The 5,758-nt window shown below is 38.6% G+C and overlaps 1 pseudogene; it reads left to right on the plus strand.

The window, feature by feature from the left end:
- Positions 1–764: 764 nt before the first annotated feature.
- Positions 765–1,253, plus strand: LOC138161016 (small ribosomal subunit protein eS25 pseudogene; annotated as a pseudogene).
- Positions 1,254–5,758: the final 4,505 nt, after the last annotated feature.

Here is a 5,758-nt window from a genome sequence, read left to right on the forward strand (position 1 = left end):
AATGAAGACTCAGTAAATGATACTGAAAAGAAGTGATCGGAAACTAGGAAAACCCAGAGAAAGCAATTATCATCATAATCTAGAAAGAGGAGACTATCTAGGAAAAGAGGGTGATTGTGTCAAAAGATGCAGAAAGGTCAAGAAAGATAACCATAGATAAAAAAGTCTGTTTAATTTAGCAATTAAGAGATTGTTGTTAAACTTGGAGAAAACAATTTCAGATAAATGATGAGGTTGGAAGGCTTCCCACAGAGAGATAAGAGAATGAGAGGGAACGTGATGGCATTAATCATAGACAGTCTTCTCAAAACGACTGCATAATAGGCAAAGGCGATAAGATTACAACTAATGAATACTGGATGGATCAACTGAGGGATTTTCTTTTTTGAATAAGAAAGTGGGCATGAGTATAGGAATCAGCTCTTACCTATGCAGAGCTGGCCTTAGCAAGAAGAGCTACCTCTTCATGTGAAGGATATCATGAGGTTTAGTGAGACACAGAAGAAGATATTAGAGGGAGCACTTTTTTGTACGATTTCATTTTTTTCAGTGAAAAATGAGGCAGAGATTCCAGCTGAGAGGTTGAGGGAAAGAGAAGATGTGAGAATTTTGAACTTGAACTCACAGGATCTGAGTTGGAATCCTAGCTCTTATACTCTGAACCTATGTGACATTGGATATGTCACTGAACTTCCCTGGGACCCAATTTCCTATTCAGTACAATGAGATTGAACTAAATGACTTCTAAAGTCTATTCCAGCTTTTTGTCCGACATCTTAGCTCAGAGGAGGCAGCAACAGCAGTACCTGAAGCCTCACCATGCCTCCCAAGGACGATAAGAAGAAGAAAGATGCCGGCAAGTCGGCCAAGAAGGACAAAGATCCCTTGAACAAGTCTGGGGGCAAGGCTAAGAAGAAGTGGTCCAAGCGAAATGTTCAAGACAAGCTCAAAAATGTGGTTCTATTTGACAAAGCAACATATGACAAATTCTGGAAGAAGGTCCCCAACTATATACTTATCACCCTTGCCGTAGTGTCAGAGAGACTGAAGATGCGGGGTTCTCTAGCCCGAGCAGCTCTCCAGGAACTGCTTAGTAACGGTCTGATTAAGCTGGTTTCCAATCACAGAGCACAAGGGATATATACCAGGAACACCAAGGGTGGAGATGCTCCAGCTGCTGAAGATGCATGAAATGGTTCAACATTTCTATGTAGATTTTTCAAAAATAAACTTATTGGACTAAGAAAAAACAATTTAAGTCTACTCCAAAACTACTTCTATGATTTTAAATTATTCAAATGACTTTAAGAATTAGAAACTTATTTCAAAAGGAAAAAAAAATAACACATGATGTTTCTATTGACTCCGAGCTTTTAAAATTAGGGAATATATATATATCACTATTCTACTATATGAACATTTCCACAATTTAAATTCATAAACAATATAAAAGCAGGGCAGAAAAATTAAATGAAAATGTCTGCACTTCAAAATTTCAAAATAAATTTAAAAGTATTTTCAAATATCTTATTTTCCTGCTCCTTAAAGGTCATTTTGTAAAGTACTTTTACAACTCAACTGTCTCAAATATTTCGTGTAGCACATTTTCTTTTTGTGTTCATTTAAAGTGAATATACTGAAGCGTACCAAATCCAAGTGTCAATATCAATCTTTGGAAAGTCTACATTACGTCTAGAACACAATTATTATCGAATAGGTGTTTTGTAGAGATTTTTTTTCATTTTTCAAATGCTTTATTAATATCCGATTAAATCATTAATTTCCATCAGATTTTGAATTTAAAATTGCCTCCCCGTTTTTCCCCTACCCACCACCCCAAAATAGCAGACTATCCCTTCCTCCAATCTTCACTTCCCCATATCATCTCCCATGCCCTCTTAGACTTTTCCAGTAGGGCATGGTGTATATCTCTGCCCCAGTCCCTGTATATCTTCTTTCCCAATTACATGTAAGATAGCATTAATAATAGTATATATGCATACATAATTTTAAATATTTTATTTTAAAACTTTGAATTCCAGATTCATTTCCTTCCTCCCTTGTCACCCACCCTTACTGGGAAGATAAGCAGTTCATTATAGGTTGTACATGTGTAGCTAATGCAAAACAATAACATCATAGATGTATTTTAAAGACTGACTATATATTTCCGTCCCTCCTATCCCACCACCCACTTTTTCTATTCTCTACTTTGACCCCATCCCTTTTCAAAAATGAGTGCTTCCAACTTCCCTACCACCCCAGCCTGCCCTCCCTTCCATCATCCCCCTGCTCATCCCCTTCCCCACTATTCTTCTCTAGGGTGAGATGCCCTATTTAGTGTGTATTTCATTCCCTCCCTGAACCAAGTTCAGTGAGAATAAGGTTGAACTTGCCTTCCTATTCTTCCCCTCCATTGTAAACCTTTTTGCTTGCCTCTTCTTGATGGGATAGTTTACCCCATTCTGTCTCTCTCCATCTCCTCTAATTATATTCCTCTCTCACTTCTTAATTTCCCCTTTTAAGCATCATCACTTTCTATTAAATTGGTCCTTTGCCCTCTATCTATGTATATCTGTAAGCATATATACACACATTCACACATGCATTCATATACACATATACCCTCCAATACACACACTTATATATATATATATATATATATATATAATATATATTTCCTTCAACAATTTTCATACCGAGAAATGTTTCATCAGCTACAATTATCATTTTCCATGTAGTAATGTTAATAGTTCAACTTTGATCAGTGGTTTATGATTTCTTTTCCCTATTTACCTTCTGAAGCTTCTCTTGCTTCTTGTATCTAGCTGTCAAATTTTCTATTCCACTCTGTTTTTTTTTTTATTAAGAATGCTTCAAAGTCCTCTATTCCACTGAATGACTTTATTTTCCCCTGAAAGATGATACTCAGTTTTGCTGGGTGGGTGATTCTTGGTTTTAATGCCAGCTTCTCTACCCTCTGGAATATCTTATTCTAGACCCTTCAATCCCTCAGTGTACAAGCTGCCAGATCCTGGGTTATTCTGATTGTGTTTCCACAATATTCAAATTGTTTATTCCTAGCTGCTCATGATATTCTCTCCTTGATCTGGAAATTCCGGAAACTGGTTATAATGTTCCTAGGAGTATTCTTTTTGGGATCCTTTTCAGGAGATGATTGGTGGATTCTTTCAACCTCTATTATGACTTCTGGTACAAAACATCAAGGAAATTTTCCTTGATTATTTATTGGAAGATGATTTCTACATTCTTTCCCTGATCATGGCTTCCAGATAGTCCAATGATTTTTAAATTATCTCTCCAGGATCTATTTTCCAGGTCAGTGTTTTTTTTCCCATGAGATATTTCACATCGTTTTCCATTCTTTCATTTGTTTGCATCTGTTTAACATCATCTTATTTCTCTTAAAGTCACTAGCTTCCCTTTGCTCCATTCTAAATACAAGGGAACAATTCTCCTCATTAAGCTTTTGAGATTCTTATTCCATCTGGCAAATTTGGCTTTTCAAGGCATTCCTCTCCTCATTGCCTTTGTAAGCCTCTTTTGCAAATTTATTCAGTCTGTTTTGTAAGGTGTGAATATCCTCAGTAAGGCAGTTGACACTCATTTCATACTTTTCTTGAATCGTTCTCATTTCTCTTCCCAATTTTTTCTGCACTTCTCTTATCTGCTTCTTAAAGTCTTCTAAGGCCTGTAACCATCTCATATTTTGCTTTGAAGCTTTTGCTGCAGGTGTTTTGACTTCATTGTCTTCCTCCTGTTACATGCTTTGCTCCTTATTGTCCCCAAAATAGGAGTCTAATGTTGGAGTCTTCTGTTTGTTTTGCTTCCTTTGTCTGGTCATGTCACTCCTCAGTCACTTGACCACTGAGCTTTTTGCCACATTAGGATTCTGCCACCAGCCAGGGAAGCTTCATTCAAAATGCTGGGTTTTCTTAGGTGCCGGAGGTATTAGTTTGGTGCCCTCTCTGAGGCCTCCACATGCTCTGGTAAGCTGCTCATGCTCCCCAGGACCATAACCCCAGACCACAATCCAGATCTCAGCAGGTTAAAGCAAAAGCGATTACTCGTCAGACTGATTTCTTCATCCCTCTAGAGTCTGCAGGCAGGAGCTGAAGCTGCACAGTGCCACCAGTGTGGTGTCTCAGCAGCTTCTCGCCCCAGGGACAAAAGCCGATGCACTCCCAACTACTAGTCCCAAAGTCCACACTCCACTGACCTCTCACTTTGTCCTTTGTTTCTATGTGGTAATGAATCTGGGAACAGACATGGCTGCCAGTTATATTGGGTCCCTCTAGACCGTGGCTGGTCAGGCCACCATGGGTCTAAAAGCTTCGGCTCATGTGAGCCTGGGCTCAGCTTGCAGAGCACTGTGCTGGCCGCTTGCTGACAGCCTGCCAGGCTGTCCTCAGCAGGAGGTTAGCTTCTCTGTGTAATTTTGTGGGTTCTGGAGCTACAAAGTTTGTTTAGAGTCCCCTTTTTACATGGATTGGGGAAGGTGGAAGCTGGAGCCCTGTGGAGGTCCTGCTTCTTCTCTGCCATCTTGACTTTGCCCCCTGAGAGATTCTTAATTATGGGAAAATTTAAAGTTTTTTTCCTGTTTTATTAGGATAAGTGCATGGTAATATAATTGAGTTGCACATGCTATGGCTTTACAATGCCAAGATTCTAGATGAAAAATTCAGTGGGAGTAGCAGAAAGCAGGAAAAGTTTTGTACATGTTATCTCTATAATACAGCATCTGGATATTTCAAAATATTTTTTCAAATTTTCAGTTTATAGGCTTTTTCCTGAATATTAATATTTTTTGACACTTAAAAGTATTGTAAAAATGTAAAGATACTCACATACTTATGAGCTATGTGACTATGGAGGAATCATTTAAACAGTCTGCCTCAGTTTGCTAAAATGGATTACAGTTACAATAGCATCTATCTCCCAGGGTTCTTGTGAGGATCAAACAAGTTATTTATAGACTAGCACAGTGAATATAGTAGGTGCTTAATAAATGCATGTGCCCTTGTACTTATGCTGTCCTATCCAGACACACCTCCCCCAATTTGTCTTTCTGAAGGGTCTTTTTGTTTAGACCCAAGTGCAAAACCTTGCATTTATCCCCATTGTATTTCAACTTAGATATCAGCTAAAGGTGTAAGCTGTAGAGATGTTTCTCAGAGCATAACTATTAACTTAGTCTTGTGTCACTTATAAATTTGATAAGCACTTCATCTATGCCTTTATCCAAGTCACGTATATAAATGTTAAATAGCATATAGTCAAGCACCTGGGACACTTCCTAATTGAATAACCTCTTAATGACAATTCTTTGTATCCAGCCTTTCAAATAGCACTAAATCCACTTAGTTGCACTATCATTAACCCTATGTCTTCCCAACTTTTGTGTTAATCAAATGAGATTTTCAAATGCTTTGTTAAAATTTGGGTAAACTCTATCTACAGCATGCCCTAGACTTGCCAATATAATAAGTCTGATCAGAGGGGGATGGGGGCAGAGAGAGAGAGAGAGAGAGAGAGAGAGAGAGAGAGAGAGAGAGAGAGAGAGAGAGAGAGAGAGAGAGAGAGAGAGAGAGAGAGAGAGAGAGAGAGAGAGAGAGAGAGAGAGAGAGAGAGAGAGAGAGAGATAGAGAGAGAGAGAGAGAGAGAGAGAGAGAGAGAGAGAGAGAGAGAGACAGAGAGAGAGACAGAGAGAGACAGAGAGAGAGAGAGACAGAGAGAC

This window comes from Petaurus breviceps, unplaced genomic scaffold (assembly GCF_028583685.1).
Source record: "Petaurus breviceps papuanus isolate PSGF00001 unplaced genomic scaffold, PetGlider_PUasm1.0 183, whole genome shotgun sequence".
NCBI lineage: Eukaryota > Metazoa > Chordata > Mammalia > Diprotodontia > Petauridae > Petaurus > Petaurus breviceps.